Source organism: Corvus kubaryi, unplaced genomic scaffold, assembly GCF_017639235.1.
Source record: "Corvus kubaryi isolate FWS band 111438036 unplaced genomic scaffold, C.kubaryi_AGA036_p1.0 split3-73, whole genome shotgun sequence".
Taxonomy (NCBI): Eukaryota; Metazoa; Chordata; class Aves; order Passeriformes; family Corvidae; genus Corvus; species Corvus kubaryi.
In genome coordinates this window covers 46,731,378-46,751,012 of record NW_024582091.1, presented here as the reverse complement: position 1 = coordinate 46,751,012, position 19,635 = coordinate 46,731,378, and the positions used below count along the sequence as shown (strand labels likewise).

The 19,635-nt window shown below is 41.1% G+C and overlaps 1 protein-coding gene across 2 annotated transcripts in view; it reads right to left on the bottom strand.

Annotated features, from left to right (window-relative positions):
- Positions 1–19,635, bottom strand: part of SASH1 (SAM and SH3 domain containing 1) — a 535,527-nt gene that overhangs the window by 121,649 nt on the left and 394,243 nt on the right. The window lies entirely within an intron of this gene.

Here is a 19,635-nt window from a genome sequence, read left to right as displayed (position 1 = left end):
CACCGCGGGACGGCCCCGCCGCCGCCGCCGCCCCTCAAACTTTCGACCCAGGGACAGGGCGGCCGGCGGTGCCGCTGCGGCCCAAAGCCCCTCCTTCCCCACCCGCCCGTGGGCTCACCCGGCGCATGTGGTCGCCCCCGGGCGGCAACAAAGGGCCCCAGCGCAGCCCCGGCGGCTTCAGGCACCCCAAAAGTCAGGAGCCGGTGTCGGGACACGCGTGGTCGCTGGCGCAGCGCTTGTTGCTGCTGTTCCCGTGACCCCCTATGCCGGTGCCTCGCCTGACGGCCGGGACCTCCGGTGGCCAAGTCAACAGCGCTTTCTTAACACCGGGGAAAGCCTCTGGGAAGAGTGTCAGCCGCACGCGTTACACGGCGGCAGGGGAAGGGGCACCCTGTTAGTTCAGGTTTAGAGCTGGGGTACCGGACCGCATCACTCTCCTGAGGAGAGGTGCTCTGTCACCCATCGCCCTTGGGGAAGGACTGTGGGAACGCTGCCCCTCCTAGTCTGTGGCTTATGCTACCTGGTACCACCCCCAATCCCCATTATAGTCAAATTAAATAATTACTAACTACGGACAGCAGCAGCGATGCTCCTGCATTCTACCTGGAAAACTGCTAAGTGCCCATGCACGCACACACAATTCTTGGGGAAGGCACATTAAATAACAGTGGCCAAGCCCCACTGCCCATGGATGGAAGGAGTGTCAGAGGTCAGCAGAAGAATAACCCAAAGGCCTATCCACCACCTCACACCTCACTCCAAGTGTCTGCTGTGACCAGCAGCAAGGAAATCCTTTACTTTCAGTGCTCATTCCTAAGCTTTAAAATGTTTAGATGCTTCTTGAAAAGCTACTGTTTCAAGCTGCCATTTATTGGAAGCACCTGTCTGCACGGGGTGGTGGGGAAAGTGATGTATTTAATGGATATGCAGCTGTCACACACTGGCCAAGCATTTTGAGACCTCACACAGTTGAGCAGTCTGTAGATCCTCCAACATCCCTCCAGCCCCGCTTGCTGCCAGCCTGTATGTTACATGCCCTGCACCACCCAAACACAACTCAGAGCCTGCCCTAGAACCTGTGCTCCCGTCCAGGCTCTCTGTTCAGTCCTGGGATCTCCTGGCATCAGGCTCCTGTCAGCCCACAGCTGACAAGGCTCACACTGAGAGCACAGCACCAGTGGCCTGGGAGGGCTGGAGCAACAAATGATACCATTTGCTGTCAGGGCTAAACATAGTATCTGGAGAAGGAATAAAGGAAAAGTGGGGTTATTGCACTCATCTTCTCTTAATGTTCTCAGCAATGCTCTTTTTCTGTCCTCAAAGCCAAGATTGTGTATTTGACTTCGTAGACTAGCACTGGAGAGAAAAGCTGGTCGAAACACTTCCTTTCTCATCAACTGCTACACAAAGAAAGGGACAAGACTTCTCTAAGCACTGTGTTACTGCAGCTTTTGCTGTAGTCGTCAACAGCACACACTGAACAGAGAAAACAAGGTAGGAAGAAAAGGCAGAAAACCTAGAAGAGAATGATGCTGAGAGAAAGTGGTGGAGAAACCACTGATGATGTAAAAATGTGCACAATTTTACTCACCCTCCTTTAGGATGCACATGTAGGATACACCCTGTGTAAGACATCTTATTGGCTAGTAATGAGAAATAATGAAATGCCCAAATCAGGTATAAAATCTCTTCCAATTGACCTTTAAATTGTACACAACTATAAGTCTATGAAGTATGAGACTAAAGGCATGTCTGAAGTCTCTCGGTACTCTGAGATGGCTTGCATAACTCAAAACTGGTTTAATTAGTCAAGGGTAATTTACTGACTGACCCTCTGAAACTCCGGTTGAACCACTTACAGTAGTAATGTCAATCTACTTTAAAATACCTGAACAAAGCACACTTGATCTCAGGATTTAAGTATTCTGGGCTCCTCATACACACTATCTTCTGTACTTTGTCTTTTTTATAGATGGAGACATATTAAGAAAAAAACAAAAAAAACCCAACTCTGCAGCACAAAGCCTAAACCCCCTCACTGTTGTGTCTTGGGTGGCAACAGATGAAGATTGAATAGGTGCAAGGGGCAGTACTCCCACTTGCCTGGCCCCTCCCTGCCAACTGCGGTCATTGCTTCTGTGCAATGATGACTACACCACTTACAGAATAGTGGGTCCTGAATAACCACGCTTTTCAGCCTTGCAGTACAGGTAACAGAAACTAGACTGTAAACTGTGGTGGTCCCAGAGTTGCTTCCTGAGCCATTATGTCATCCCTTTTGTGGAGGCAGCAGCTTTCATCAGAGGAGCATGATGCACGGCTGTGGCTGTCTTCCCCTTAGCCAGTTGACTTTAATTTATCTGAGACACAGAGCCTTTGATTTCAAGAAAGTGAGATAAGGAAAGAAAGACCTTGCAAAATCACATGACCCCAGGAGCAGTTGCTTTAAAAACCAAATGGACATGAGAGAATCAAAACAAATCCATGGCAGTTTACAATAGCTACCACCTTCTGTGGTCTTGCAACTACAGCATTTATGCATTTCCAGACATTCACAACATGCCATTTTCTCAAGACATTCAATGAATATGACATGCTAAAATAATTCTCTGCTCTTCCCTCAGGTAGAGCCACCCTCTCCTTCTAGATAGGACAGGGTTCCTCTATTTTAATGAAGCCAATGTCTTGCAGAAATAAATCCCAGGAGTATTTTACAAAAACCAGCTGCAACAAAAGTACAGGAGTTTTAGAACAAGCAGAAACTCAGATCTTACAAGGGTTTTGAAGCCCACCTGTGAGTGCAGTATTTGGCTTGTGTTACAACTGCTACTAAAAAATTACAAATTATTTGAAATTTGGCATGTTAGAATGCAGTTTTTGTTTGCAGTTTTATCTGTAGTTCCCTAGACAATAACTCAAGCATCGACAAAAGACTGCTCTCTAAAAGCATCTTGTGCTGGGCCTCTCTACAGCTATTGGAAGAAATAAACATGGTCAGTTTTCTGAGATTTTTGTGACATTTCACAGGAGCTCTGACCAGGTGTGTAACATTCAGAAATCTTGGAAAACAGTCATTGTGCACCTTCAGGGTAGCACTAGGCAGCAGGGCAGCAATCCTGATACGATTCCCCAGTGTGTTGCAGTGTGGCTACAAAGCTCCCCGTGTTTGTTCTGCAAATCTCTGAAGAGGAGATAGAAACAATTGGCACGTGGTCAACCTAGTCTTGCTGAGTTACGGCAGACGCACTGTGCATATGTTCCTATCACACCATCAGCTACACGTGGGTGTAAAGTTAGTAAGAGTTCCCCACATATACAAGCCAGGCAGGATTAACCAACTAGGAGAGCACTTGTCTGTATTCAAGAGAGATGGACTTTCTTCTAGAGGAATACTCAGAGCAGGATCCCAGCTCCAGGTTAAGGTGGACACAGAGAAGCTCATCTTTCTCCTTTCTTTACTGAGGGTTTAGGGAGATGGCCTTCACTAGGACAAACTCTTTCTTTGTGAAAAGCATGAACCTCAAACACAAACCTCTGAGTCATTACGGCAAAAGATGACAAACTTTCTGTTCCAAAGCAGTGTGTGCCATCTCACCACAATGTCACATAAAAGTGACACAAGGGTTTCAGCAAAGCATTTAATAGTGAAAAATTGAAATACGCATCAAAATAAACTGGGAAAGCCAACATGCACTATCATAACCAGACTATCACAACTGTTGTCAGCCACATCAAAGGCATTTAATCCAGGAAATCTATACCATAAACAACCTCGAGCACTTTGATATCAATTTTAAACTATATACAAGAGGGTGATATCAGGTTGCCTTGGAAAGGGGATCATGCTTCACAGAGTAAACGGACACCAAACTTCATGGGTTCCCGATAGATGACCTGAGGGAAATGGCTTCCTGCTCAGAGACCTGGCAATTAACTCTGCGTGCATGAACAAAAACACATGAGGTTTCTCAACATCACTAACAACACCCTGCCCAGTATATCAAGACCAAATCAGAACATCAAAGCCTCAGAGAAAAAAATAAGCAAGCCATTGTATGTAGAGAGGCTGCAGGGAAAGGGAGAAATAAAAATTCCAGCTAGATCCTGCAGGTGACCTGCCAAAGCCCTAAAACTCTTAACACAAGCACATTACAATGGAACACACTATTAGCAGTGATTGCATCTCCTTTCAGCTCTCTCCCTCTTCCCCCTTGGTGGAGGTAATCAAATTGAAAAATACGAAGTTTCACACCACAGCTGTTGATTACAAATGCAACTCTTAGTGGTTGCAGGTTCCATCCCATCAACTTACCAAGATCCATCTTGAATGATTTTATCTCATTGTCCTTGTTACATTTTTTTTCAAAGTCCTTCTAAAGTATAATTTCTTTTACCTCTCCCCTAAACTTAATTTTTGAATTATTTTCCTTAAGAACTGTTTAAGGACTATTATTTCTGATAGCATGGTCCTTCAGAGTAGGGATCAGCCAAAGGGGCCAGCAGCTGCTCTCCAACAGAAAGCAGACATGCCAGCTCCAGAAGGTGCTCTCTGCTGTGGGATAGAATGGGAATACACATACCTGACACATCAGTCGATCTGACAAACAGGCTATCACTGTCCCAGGCTCTCCTAGAATGTACATGTGTAAACTAGGAGAGAGTACAAGGTCCATCATGCATCCATGATCCATCCATTTGCACATCAGATTTCTATATATTCCAAAAGGATCACATTTCAGCACCCTCTGCCAATTAGATAACTACAGAAAATATTCCTGATTTTAGAAGCGATACAGACAGTACTTATCCAATGTCTTTAAAATGGACTATATTTACATCATATACTATATGCTGTACAGTCAGAAATCACTAATTATTCTTTTAGAGGCTTAGCTGCCAGCTCCCAGTCTTACTGCCAGCCTCATGACTAGAGTATCACATCCCAGCGAGAGCAGCACACTAATATGCCCAGCACAAATCACATGAAGTCTGTTTAATAGTAGAAAGCAGTTAGTAGAAAACAAATTGCTTTATTCTGATAAAAGTCTGAACTCTACACATTACACCCAATCTATCATTGCCTTAGATATCAGTACTCCGCTAGATTAAAAAATTAGAAGGTGGGAGAGACCTACGCCCAGGGAAATCATTCCAGTAGTCTTAATATTTTGGGCTAGCACCGCACTCAGTAGACGCAGAAGTACTGCTAAGCTTGGCAGGCTTCATTTAAAATACAGTAGCTGTGACTTTACATGACAAATCATATAAGGAAAAGAAATCTAAACACAGCAAGCATCACAGCCCTCCTGGAAGGATCTCTTTTGACTCATAAGGAGAAATGAAAGGTTGACATCCTTCCCTTCCTGCCCAAAGATATGCTCCGCAGAGGCCTCTCATATCCTGCCCAGTTCCCCTGTCTATCATGGAGCACAGCATCGCATTTCTTTACTGGGAGGCGGTAGCACTAGCCCAGCCAGTGGAGGGGCTCTGGGAGCTGGAGCATGGCTGGTGAGGAACACATATCCCGAGGGAAACCACAGCCATGATCCTGCTTAGGTGCACAGCATGCCACTCCAAAACTGCCCACAGATCAGGACTCCAGCTGCTTCCCACAATATCAGGCACTGTCCGGAGATTTTCCAGAAATTACTAAGACTCTTGTTTTTTGTGTTACTCACTTCTGCCTTCTCCACCCAAACTCAGTATCCCCTCTTCTCTACCTGCACAGCAAAGCCAGTTTTGATGCGTTGTTTTTTTCTTGTCAACATTGAAATAGCATTCACTTTTTTCTTAGCTTTCTGCAGCACTTCTTACAAAATGTTTTCAGAATCTTAATTAATTTTTCAGAAAGGAGTTCAGCATTCTTTGAGATACCTAGGTGTAGTCTCTGTACTGTCATTCATGGGAGGTTGCTCAACTGCACTTTTGCATTTTTTTTGTAAGCAGCTGCTAGAAGGGATGCATACAAATCTTTTTTGCAAGAGACTTACAAAGCCCATAAAGACAGAAGTACTTAGCTCAGTGTCCTTTGGCTGCTCTTCTCCCAGATAATTTTAGAACTGTGGTAGCAAAAAACATGAAAAGCTAGCCTCAGAACCAGGAATAGGACTTCAGCCTCTCCTTTTTCCAAATGTGGCGTCCTTTGATTCCTTTGTTGAAACTCTTAATAAATACTAATGAAAAGGAGTCTGATGATCTCATCCTAAAGCACATCATAAAAGCAGCATAAGGTACAACTCAGTAGTGTGTGATAACCATGTATTTCAGAGACGCTCAGTGCTGATGTAAATATCACTCCAAATTAGCTGTGGTAAGATGGGAAGAGCATCAACAGAGATGACCAATCTCACAGAGTGACACCTATATTACTACTGTATCACTTTATGACCAGCACAAATTTTTAAAATAAAAATGTATGCACCTCACAGATGATGCTTATTGCATCTCCCTTAGAAAGGGAAACCAACATTTTTAAAAGTAATACTTCCTGGAAAAAGAAACCCAAGAGCTTTCATTAATTTCAATTTCATTAATTGTATCTTTGCAAAAGCAACCAAGCATGAAATGCAAATGTAGATCTTAAAAAAAAAAGTTATCTGCCTGTTATAGAGATGAAACTTTACAGAGTTGCCCTTAGCAAAATATTATTACAACAAAGTACATGTGACCCAAACATGTCAACTGGAGACAGCTGGAAGAAAACAAAAGAGGAAAAATTGCTTAGCTTCTCTTTCAGAACAGATCACTTCCATGCAAAAGTCACCTCCTCCACACTCCACCGAACACCCATTCCCCAATTTACCAATTAAATACTGCCCCAAAACATAGCAGAACAAAACTTTTTCCTCAGATGTTTCTCTGAAAGCTAATACACTCCCCCTCCCCTCACCCCCATCTGAACAAGCAGAAAACAGACCCTACCAAAGCCTGACTTTCAGTCCCACAAGGATTCAGAACTGAGCTTGGACTTTCCACTTTTTATGCCTATGTCCTAAGTCACGAAAATATATTGGCAGTGAAGGAGTAGGTGGGCCTAGTTAATGCAGATGCTGACCAAAGAAACCTGCCTGATGCTCTCAGCTAGCCACAGATGACCAGATGTGATAATTTGATGTTTGCTTGCATATCATGTCAGCCTAGGGTCAATTCTCCCTACTGCAGGCACTGCAGAACAATTTACTGGCTTCAACCTCTTCTTTCATATCAGTTTCTGCTGGGATAACTCCTGCTCCATCATCAGAGCTTCTCCTTCTGCTTCCATCCCCAGAAACAGTTCTCATCAGTTCTCTTCCCTCACTTTCCAAACAGCTGCCCTATCTTTCCTTTTAAATGCTTTCTGCCCATTCTCCAAAGTACCACACCTAACTAAAACATGGGTGTCCTCCTGATGTCAGAGCTGTGCCCCTGGCTGAGCTGTGTGCCATGCAGCAAGCCCAGATATGTACATAAAGAGTGAGTTTATGGAAAAACAAATGGCAGTTGACCAGCAAGCAGGAAAGCAGTTGTGTTGCAATTTCTGTTGTAATGATTAGTGTTCAAAAATCACAGATGTCAGGCACCTGAATATTACACTTGCATTTAAATATAATGACATTTTAAAAGTTAAGACTTTTGGAGTGCTTCAGCTTCAGTTGTCTAAGTAATTAGGGTGCACTTAGGTCACATCTTCATCCTTTTATTGAAAAATAAAACCCGGAATTTACATTTCCATTATTTAAAAAACAGCAGCAAACTGGAATTTTTACATCACTGGCTGCAGGTGTTAGGATGTTAAATAAATCATCAAGCCAGCTATGAAATCTGGAGCAATCACAAGACTCTGACAATGTAGTCAAGATGATAAGTATTCATTTCAGCTGTGGCTGTAAACACAGGCATGAGCTTGATTCACAGAGTCTGTGCTGCTCTAGAGAAGACTTATTCTTCACTGCCCAGCAAGCTGTACCATCAATCACCCTGGACTCTCTCTCAAATCAGAGTTTCAAATTGCCATGGAAAAATATAATAAAACCTGCTTTGCACTCACTAACAAGAGTTAAGAAAGAAGTGGAAAATCATATCCAATCTATACATTTCATTTTTCCTATATTGTTAATGACATGTTTCACTTCATAAAATTTCATTAAACATATAGAGAAACATCTCTATACAAGCAGGCACATACTGCACTTCATGTCCATAAATTCATTGAAGGGGCAGGAGACACTTATTACTTCTGTAACACAGCGAGGATGGGGAGTAATTCCAAGGAGCAGCTGCTTCCAGTTAGGGTAGCTCAGCTGGAAAGGAGAGGTGCCTGTCAAAGTAATTAAAATGAGAAGAAGCCATCTATTTGACACTCCAGCTTTTAAGCACTGAGTAACCCCCTCCCAAAATGTAATTAAAAAAAAAAAGACAAGTGAAAACAGGCTTAAGCATTGCTGAAAACATACCTCCAAGCTATTATCTCAACAAATATTTTGGGAAGCTCATGAACAGAAGGATTATTGTGAGTGTGGTGGTGTGAGTGGGAGGAATTTACCGTCCACAACTCAACCAACTGCATTAATGATGATATAACAGCCCTTGAGGGCAGTGAGCTTACTGCACTGGCTCCATGTTGATGAAGTTTTACAGGGAAGTTTTTTTGTTAAAGTATATGTAGAGTAGGCTGGTATCTTTGGTTCTCAGAAAAAGAAAAAGAATTTTCATTTGCAAGGATTTAATAATTAGGCAATTCTGTTTTGTGAGGCCAAATATGCTTCTTCAGTACAATGTGTATCCTGTAGCAACATATGCCTAACAAGAAGTAACTGAGATTTGGGTTTTTGAAAATGACTAATACACCTCATCCCAGAGGAGCATCACACGTTCCTTTTGACTTCTGTGGGAAGATGTGATTTGTGAGAATAAATTTAAACAAACAACTGTGGCTTGGCTAGATGAAGGTTAAAGGGACTGGAAAGGATGCAGTGATTATCTGAAAGCATGAAGGGTGTGTAAGCACCAAGGGGAAAGCCAGATTGCAGACAAAAGCTCAAGAGGGTGTAACTCAGGGCAATGAGATAAATGTATGTGTTTTTAAGCCCTGAATTACTGGCTCATAAAACGATGACATTATTTGTGTGTGCAAACTGGTCATTTCAGTCATTGCTGTGTGTCACTGAGGACAGAATATGTGAAAGGGAATTAAAAGGAATAAAAAAAATTTGCTATATTAATGAGGGGAATATAAAGAGAGCAGAAGTAACTCTGTGTCTTAGGGACAAGCCAAGTGACCTTATGGATTCACTCTACATTTGCTGTCTCTGCCGCTAAGGAGGCAGCAGCAGGGATGGGCGGTGAGCTCACAAGGCTTTGGGCTAGATACAATCCATGACTTAATTTCACATGACTTGCAGTTCCATGAATTATTTTGGGTGGTTTTAATGGATGATTCTAAGGGGTATGCTATCTGAGCAACTGCCTAAGAAGTCTGAAAAGCCTATGTGGACCTTAGGTTTCCCATGGTAACATGAGGCATTTAGGGAATACATAAGCACAGTAAGATGTCAGCAAGGTATTGGGTCTCATGTAGACAATTTTCATTACTCACCAGATTTTGTGTTTATATAGGAATCTAAAACTCCTAGAGATGAAAATTATATTATTGTATATTATTATTAATTTATTATATTTGTATATGTAAACTGCAGGTGCAGACAGATCTAAGAAATGACTGCCTTTTGACTTGTCAAAAAGACGCATTCGCCAAGTGTTGTGATACCTTTTTAACTCCTATCATTTCCCAAATAAATACTAACAGATATGGACTTCTTATGAATAGAAAAGAAATATAATTATCCTCTTGGATAGTTAAAGCAGTTTTCAATGTATAAAACATGATTTAAACTTATGCCTTCTATTGCCTGTACTTGCCTAGCTAGTGTTTATGTTTATCTGTAGACAGAAAATAATTCAAAGGACCTAATTATTCACAGCACCCCCAAACATGTACAATATCATCCTCATCTGTAAATAGATTTCAGCAAGGGAGAAACTGGTTTTAAATATTTTAGCACCCATTTCCCAAAGAAGTATGAATAGGTAACAGAGGTTAAATAGCTGAATTGTTTTATATGGATGCATGAGAAAGGATTGTAACAGACTTCAGGTATGACAGGCAATTCAGGGCAGTGTCAAAGGGCAAAACAGTATCAGAGTACTTAGTGAGCCTGGTGGTTTCAAATAAGTTTAACCTGCTCCTGTTCATCCAAGAATGCCCAGGCTTGGCTTCAAGATGCAAGGATTTTGGCAGTAATAATGACTGCTGTCTCCATGTCTTGTTCTCACTCCTGTGCCATGGTAATTACAAATGAGGGCTCATGAAGAAAAGAGTTCAAGAAGGCTAAGGGAAGGCAAGCACAGGGCTGGAAAGACACACAAATTAGTTATATAATGCTTCTTTTTCTACCCTATTATCCTGTAAGAGTTTTAAACAGCCAAATGGATTTGACAAGAATTAATTTTGTCAAATCAATCTAATTTCCCACTTTGGAGGATAATTGGTAGTGGATAAGAAGTAGCAGCAGCTGGAATACATATTGAATTTAATAAGGTTTCTACCTTATTCAACCATTGCCATTATAAAGTGCTATACAACTGGTTGAAAGAAACACTTTCAGGGATTCGTTTTCAGTGGCTGGCACCAAAGGGAAAAGATATATTGAGTGAGGTTTTGCAGGGATCTGTTTTTCAATATTTTAATTAACAGACTGGCCAGTAGAATAGAGAATATGCTCACTAAATTTACAGATGAGAGACAGCTCAGAGTGCTCGAAAATAGCTCCTGAGTGCATCAAGAAAAGTCATCTTGCTGCAGAAGAGCAAGTTTCATAGGAGGACATACCCAGTACAGCCAGTAGGATACAGAGCCATGTGTAAGATGTAACAGTCTATACACTGCTCACCAAGCCCAAGCTGTCAGCTGGAGTTCCAGGTTGTCTTTTGACCCAGTGTGCCCTAGATGTCAAGACTGACATGGACTGATGAGAGAAAATGTAGAAGACAACCATGTAAATGAGATGTTTACAAGTAGAGATTGAAAGAATGAGGATACTCTATCCAAGGCAAAAGAAGATTACCAGAGAATAGGATAATAATTTTCAAATATGTAAACTCTTTGATTCACTAAGAAGAACAAACTGCTCTATCTGTTGGGGATAGGGCAAGAATGAACAGGCTCAATTGCAGCTGGGGCAATTTTCAGTTAAATGCTAGAAAAAGCTTTCTAACTGCAAGGTTCATAAAGGTAATGGAATTGATTTCCTGGGGTCAGTGTGGTGCCTTCATACCTGTCTAACCTGTTCTTGAGAGCCTCCCAACATCCCATTATTTTGGTACAACCGATTCTGCTCTGGGGCTTGGAGTTGGCTACATAACCTCTTAAGATTTCTCCAGTCTTTTTTTTTTTTTTTTTTTTTTAAATGAGTACTTTTTGTATTTTAATTCTTTAAAACTAGACTGTGAAAGCCCTTTGCACAGCAGCCAGCACTTACTCGAAAGGATGTCTGAATGGCACTCATGCCAAAAGACCAAGATCCAATGCTGCAAGTTAGAATTAGAGTTTACACATATCAAGGATACCACAAAGGGCATTGAAATGCTTTGCATGCCAGTGCCACAGAAACAACCACAGTCACCTGAAGAACTGGAGAATTTTTATGCAGGCTATTTGTAAATCCTATGATTTTGCTACTGAACAGAAGATCTATTCCAGAGTTTGCAACCACCTGGCCTGCTTTTAATATTAACATTTGCACAAGATGTTTGAGTGGCTGTGGCAGCATGTAACTGATATGACTGAGGATGGCAGTTGCCAGAGGGACAGGCTGCTGCACAAGGAAGCCAAGAATCTCAAACTCAATATGCTTCATAAGAATAATCCTAAAAATTACAGCTGCTCATGGGCAAGGAGTTTGTTCATTTATACTCCAGCTGAAATGCATTAAATACTTGTTTAGATATTCCTACCCCTCTTGGTCATATCCAGTGAGGATAACTATTAATTACAGCTACCTATGTGAAAGTGAAATCATCACCTGCTTTCTCCAAAGAGGCAATTGCTGGGGAAACATATGTAATCTTTCAGGATTTAAACACTGGAAAAAACACATTTCAAATATGGCTTTCTTGTGTAAACCAGACCTGCCAGGGAGTGTACAACCTTTAGGAGAAGGTACACTCGAAACAGTTATTCTGTTTTCGTATGTGCAATGATGGTGGCATGCCAAGATAGCAGAAATAATTGGGACATATTTTCTTCTCTGAGACCTTCTCACCCACCAGCCTTTTGGAAATAAGACCCTCACCGTTTCTGGAATCCTAGAACTGGACATTTGCAAAATCCCTCCTTTGGGAGTCTGAAATGGGGAGGAGGCATAGAAGGATGTGTGCATTCACACATTCCCAGAGACAGCATTTCACAGACATCTTCGTGTTTTTTACACATACTCAATTACGCCTGTCATTATGGGATTTCACAGACAGTGCTGCTATTTACATTAAAACATATGCACACAATAACATCTGTGGCTAGAAATATGCCTAATACAATGTATGGTAGCCAAGTCAACAGCAAGTGACCAAGCAGCCAAAAGGGCACATTCAGCAGCAAGAAGGTATGAACTCCCAAGAGGTTTCACAGGCCAGTTAGTGAGTTATGACTCTCACTCTTCATCCAGCAGTGAGTTAAACAAGCTGCTGCTGAGGAAAGAAGTGGTCTCTAAAACTCCATGGCCCACACTTTCCAACGCAGGATGCATGGAGAGAGTGTGTAAGGTTCTGTCAATTAGATACAACAGTAAAATGGCATCCCATCTGCTCTAAAAATGTCAAAGAGCTCCATGGCACCTGTCTGGGGGGAAAAAAACCCAAACAAAAAAAGAGCAAGAGTTTACCACAGGTTTAAATACTCCTGTGAAACAAAGGCCTCTTTGTGCTAGAGCTTTCTGCAGCAAAAGTACTTTGGAAAAGTTTGGAATAATTTTTTTTGCAGTAGTATTTCATATCAGAGGATGAAAAAGGAGAAACCCTTTCCACACTTTTGCCATACCACAAAAGTCAGAGTCAGTGTTGTTATAACTTTAAAAGTGCAAAAACCATAGCTAAAGACTCCACTGATAGGAAAACACCCCCTCCCCTCAAATACAAATTTTGAAAGAAGAATTGAGCTGAAAGCTTATGCTTTATGTATCTCATTTCCCTGCCAGAAGGGTCTAAACACATTTGTAGTAAATTCTAAGTTTGCGTATTGAAAAAGGTACAATGCCAATCATAATTCACCCACTCATTTCCCTGGAAACAAGAGCAGTGTAAAGGAACAGCAAGAAGTTTCCTTTTTCCTTCAATATCCAGGCAGGGTTCTCCCTGTTGCACTGAACAGAGACAAGGTCTCCTCTGAAATCCCAGTGCTCCCTTCCTGCAGCCTCTCAGCATTAGCCTTTTGGGATTGCTTTAAATTGTCTGAAAACTAATCCAATTTGCACAAAACACAGAAAATTAGTGTTGACATGGATACAAAGTTATCTGAAAAGAGCTTTTTTCCCCCCCGGTATGACTATCTTCTCTGTTAAAAACCAAACTCAATATAAAATCATCAGTGGTTGGACTTTATCATAGCTGAAAATTACCTTGGCAGCTGCAAAAGGGAGTTCCCTCTTTTCAAAGCAACTTGCCTGAACTTCCACGATGCCAGCCACACACAAGTCAAGATATTATAATTCTTGCAGTAATAATGAGTGACAATGTTACCAAAATTAGAGTTACTGAAGTCAGAGGAACATATGAAGTAAAATGAGAGCTTTTGTCTACACATAAGGTTCTGAAAAGTCTAGAAAGAAATAGTGCAGGAATAAATACAGAAGTAGGAAATTACAGGTAGTGGGACCATGATGAAATTTTTTGTGACAAATGTTTGCCCAAATAGATCTCCTATGTTGTTCCAGTTTCTTAACATGTTTTGCTACTTCTTCAAATATTATTTAACATGCATGTTTATTACAGAAGCATCACCTGAAGAACAAGATCTTTCCTATTGTACTAAACATTGCTTATAGATTAAAAGCATTTTCATTCTACATCTGAGTCAGAAATAGAGGGTGAAGATGCACGAAGTTAAAGTTATCTGCAATGAGAAACACAGAAAATAAGTAATAGAGCCAAAAAGGAAATCAAGGTCTTCCAAAGTTGTGGTCCAGGGCACTGCCAACTGGACCATGCTGTCCGTACTCCTTGTGCTGTAAATAATCATGCACCAGGTACAGGCTGCACATCACATGCTCCATGACTCTACGAAAGCAAAGATATTTTAGGAAATGATCTATTTTGCTGGACAACTTTTATATAGTGAAGTATAACAGAAATAAACCTGCTAAAAACATTACAGGAACAACAGCAAAAAATAAGCAGCAGGAGACACTCTTGTAAATGGGAAGGGGAAATGCTCTGTAAGAAAGTCCCAAATTATGTGACAAGATGGGAGGGCTTGCTGGAAAGTAATAATTCTGTACTATAAAGTGCATGCAAAATGCAGAGTTTCAGAAGAAACTGAAAAATATCATCTATTTTTAAAGTCTTTTTGCAAGGAAACTTGATACATTAGAACTAAAAGTATTACACTTGGGAAAATTTTATTAGCACTGTGATCCTTGTGGAGGGTAGAATAGGGTCAGACAGCCATATTTCAAATGCATTTTCCATGTAAAATTATACTAATGATAATTATAGAAGTAGTGGATACTATATCAAAGGGACCCATGGTCATAATTTACTAACACTGTACTAAAGATGAAGAATCACAGAGTATTTAACTACAACTACACTAACCTAGGTTTATATGATTTACAGTGACATCTCTTCGTTTCACATCTTTCTGGATTTCATGCTCCCCCACACTGAAAAGTATATGGCAATATGGTGAAAGGGGGGAATGAGAAATGAGACATTTAGAACAATCTAGATCCAGAAGGCCTTTCCAGATCAACATCAATGGAGTGAACTAACTGCTTCTGAAATCTCTACTGCTAATCTTTGCTGCTTAAATAGATAGCAGATGCTTCCTCTTGTTTACTAGCAGCAATGCAGGTAACAAACACTGTGAATTCACCACTAATTCCTAACAGATTGTTTCCGAAGCTGCGGTTTTCTGCTTGTGGTTCGTGGACTCCTGAGACCTTATTAAGTATCTTAATGCAGTCTTTATAAAGTCATTTAAGAAAATTTCTTCCGTTTTTAATAGTCTTAAATTCACCACACTGATTTTCATCTGTGCCTAAACATCTTCAGGAATACAGAAAAGTTGCAAATCACTTTTGCTGAGTTTCGACCAGAGTCTGAAACAAACTAGAAAAGTTATGGTGTCAGATGGATGGTTAAACGTGCAGAGAATGCCATTGAACAGTAAGTCCTAATGGCAGCCACAGCTAATGTGTGGGAACACATTAGCAAAAAGTATGTGGGACAATTGCTTGTTCTGGGTCAGTTTAGTAGTCAGGTCTCATGGCAAAGTCCTAGGAGTCAGGTGACTTAAGCAGCACAGAGGCCCTCAAGTACACCACACTAAACTGCACCATCTTTAAAGTAAGGAGGAAGGAGCAATCAAGTGGTGGAGGTGGCCACAATATTTTCAAGGAGATGACAAACTCTTTCAACACATCACAAGATTTTTCTCCCGAGTTTTTTTTCAAAACTATTTAGAAGTTTTATCTCCCTTGGTTAGGATCTTGAGTTTCTTCCCTTGCTGTTGTCGGCTCTTAACAATTTATCAGGAGCTCAGGCGTGCCCTGCCTGTGCGAGAAGTGCTCCTGCTCCTTTCCAGGTGCTCAGGTGCCTCAGTGACCTCCTGCCACCCAGAGTTCTGGTCTGTTTCAGGAGGGATGGAAAGCTTCTCTTACTTCAAAAAATGGAACAGGAAATGCACAAAAACAAACCCATAGTTTCCTAGGGAAAGTGGGAAAAACTTGGACAATAATTGGGCTAAGCAAGAAGGTGCAGGGGCTGCCTGAGCATCACCTTAGATGCTCCCAACTAGAGTAAAGCACCAGGCAGAGAGGGGCAGAGAGGCGCACACATGGACATGTGGGCACACATGCACATGGACACGATGGGGCTGCATGCAGAGGCTGTGCAGAGAACACTGCCAAGAATGCTTTTACTTCTTTGATCGTGGAATAATGACTCCATGACAGATTCCCCACTATTCTGCTGTTATCCATCTAGTGAAGAAAGACAGAAAACAACAAAGTGAACTAAATTCTCCCCTCTCAACTAAAACAGTGCAGACAACAGTCAAAACCCAGGGAAGTGATGGAAAGAGGAAAAAAAAAGAGCACAAACTCTGAAGAGGGGAAGAGGGGAAAAGAGATACTGGAGTTCACTGTAAGGTCACAAAAGGGACAGAACAAATAGCAGCTCACTCCAGCCATCGTATTACAAACCTGTGTGCTAATAAAATAGCCATGAGGAATAAAGCAGGAGGAACAGGATGTCTTAATGCTAAAAAAAGTAAGAGATTTAACTGGCACAAGAGAAACTTTCTGGGAATTCACATAGCTGAAATACTAATGTAGAAAATGTGCAGGTTTTTTGCGAATGATAGGCAGGAGAGAGGTCTACAGTTGTATTTCAGAAGTAACCTACACTCATCCCAAACTCAGAAAGAGGAGAAAGCCCAGTTAGTCTGGGGACATTAAAAAGGGAGGAAAATAACAAAGGTTTTGATACTGTTCAACACCTATTACAGATGACTACATCAGGTATAAAAGCAGGTTGAATAAAGATTTCTTCCTGAATAGTATCACACACAGCAGAACCTGCTGGTAAGCAGAAAGACCTAACTACCCAAATGCTGCTGAAACACAAACACCACAGGCCACTAAGCATATCTTTGGTATGTGAGAGAAAGTGGTCATGGCAGATGCGGTTTGGGCATGAGACAGGGAGAGAAACTGAGTCCTCTCACTCCCAGAGAGGTCACTGGAGTGGTCTGGGTTGATGCAGGCTTGCCAGCCCCTTGCAGGGCTGCCCCACACCGGCACCCTGGTCCACGCTGCCTCTGCCCTCTGGCTGTCACAGCCATGGGCAGCAAAATCCTCCTCCATGCAAGTCTGGCAAGGTCAATAGCACAGATCTAGGCACAACAATGCAGAAGACAGAGAAAAGGCAAGTAAATGTTTATCTCTATGATCCAAAAGTAGATTTCACAGGGGCCCCACTGACGTCCAACCTAAATTTGCAGGAAAATGTGCTCGGGAACAAACAATCACACATACTACTTGTAAGCATGTAAAGATTTTGAAGTCACTTGCTTGTGCGAGAAACTTTGTAAATTATTATCAAATAAAGTTAATTTTTGTTCAGTAGTACAACACCTTACAAATAAGAAGGAAGCAAATAAAATATATCTCCATTTTTACATGGTTCCCAGTGCTACTTCACTAGGCATATTCATGAAGGGAATGGTGTATATGAAACTGTCTGTGCATGACAGGGAAACCATATCAAAAAGTACTTACAGTAGTTCCTCATCAAACTGGAAAGATGCATCGAGACATTTTGACGCTATTCAATAGTTTTACAGCATACTTGTTTAGGAACTGTTCACATTTTGAGTCCTGTGACCAAGACATCCATTTTGAGGCTCTTCTGGGGCCTCAGTGACCATCCCCTCCAGATCACGGTGCTCAGCAGAAATCTGCAAAAAGTGCCTGAGCCTGCAGAGGACAGCAGAAAGCACTGAAAACCATGAGAAAGAGGGGACCATGTCTGCTCATGAGGATGATGTAACCTGATTTCTGAGTTTTCAGACTGCAGAAAGCTAGAAGGAGCTGCAGGAATATCAGAGAGCAGATTAGATACACAGATGGATATGGAAATTGGAAAAATGGCCTAAGACAAAGGGGAAGCAGTATGCAAAAAAGACATATTGTTGCAAAACACTTCACTTGGGAAGAAACAAGTTAGGAGGATGAGCAGGGGATGGGAGACAGCTGGCCCTGCAGCAGTTCTCACAAGAGGATCTGCAGGCTTCAGGCTGAACATGAGTCGACTTTCTTCTTGCTGTCATAGAAAAGCAACCATTATATAAAGATTTACTAACAGGTGACACATAAAATCAATCTTTTGCTCAAGACCTCCATCATCTGGGCTATGAGACTCATTCCTGACACCGCACTTCAAAAAAATCTGAACCAGTTATGAAGAGTCAGAGGAGAACACCTTAAATAACCTAGAGGCCTAGTTATTAGGTCTACAAAACATGTCCTGAAAAAACCAACTGCCTGGGAGTTAGCACTAGCTCAGTTGGAAGATTTTCAACCTAAGAATTTATGACAGTTGACATTTTCTTGCCCCTCTATAAACACATGAAGTTATGTGGGCCCCTTTTTTTTAAAATGGAAATGGAGAAGAAAGCAGGGGATTTTAGTCCTCTTGATTTTACAGTGCATAAAAATACAATTTCAGCATATTTCAAATACTGAAAAAAATCCACTTAGCATAAAAAGAAACAAAAAATTTATTGGGGGAGAATTGCTTACAGGAGAATTCTCATTATTCAGGAAGCCTAGCCTAAACTTGAGCAGCTGAGATCAAGAATACTGTCTATTTACACTAGACTATGAGAGGGAGAAAACTGAAAGCATTAAAGATGTTCTTCATATTTTATGAAGAACCATAGAATAAGATCCAGTTTCTTTAATTTTTTTATTATTTCATCTTAAAACAGACAATCTGCACTTAAGAGATACATAATCCTCCCTCCATAGTGATACCTTCATACAAGATATTTCAAGTGGTATATTTCAAATTAATGTAAACCAAATGTACAGCACCACTACAATATATTTACTTTTATTTACTTTGTCTACTTTCTCAGTTCAGGGAATTCAGCTTCAGTCCTCCTTTTTTTTTTCCATTTAAAATTCTTATGTAACAGAACATGTGAGATGATCAACTTGTGGAAACCCACGTAATTAGTAGGAACAGGGGTCTCTGCTGGAACTTTAAAAATAACTTAGTTCAGTTGTACACATAATTCTAGGAATTAAGAATCTTAAGATCATGTATATACTGTAAAGTACTATAAAGGTTACTTTATACTTTCAAAATTTTTAGAATTCATTTTGCTGAAGTATAGTCCCAATTTTTTTGAAGTTTCAGACTTAAAAGTTACAACTGGCTTATACAAAAGGCACTGCCACTAAAATAGTGACAAGTCCTCATTTCAATGCCAGCAAAGAAGCATATTATCATAAGCTTTCACACACAGAAAGTTAGTAAGTCATGTAAAAGTTCCAACTGAAAACCAAATGTTTTCTGATTTTATTTTCCTAAAGGCCTTTGATTTGACACCTAATTTAATTCCCAGAGACTGAGAAGGGAATATTCTGTCGTATTGTGCTCTGGGATCTTAAAGCTCAGCATGTTGCTAACATCCATGCATCACTGGAAACAGGCCTTGGATGCCCCCAGGCATTTTTTTTCACATCTTGACTACATTTTCTCAACTGAATTAACCCCACCCATTTGGCAGACAAAAGGCTCAGAGGTATGCTCTGATTCAAAGGCTTTACTTTGTAAGGGAAAGTCACTCTTAATTGAGATTTCATTTCATGTACC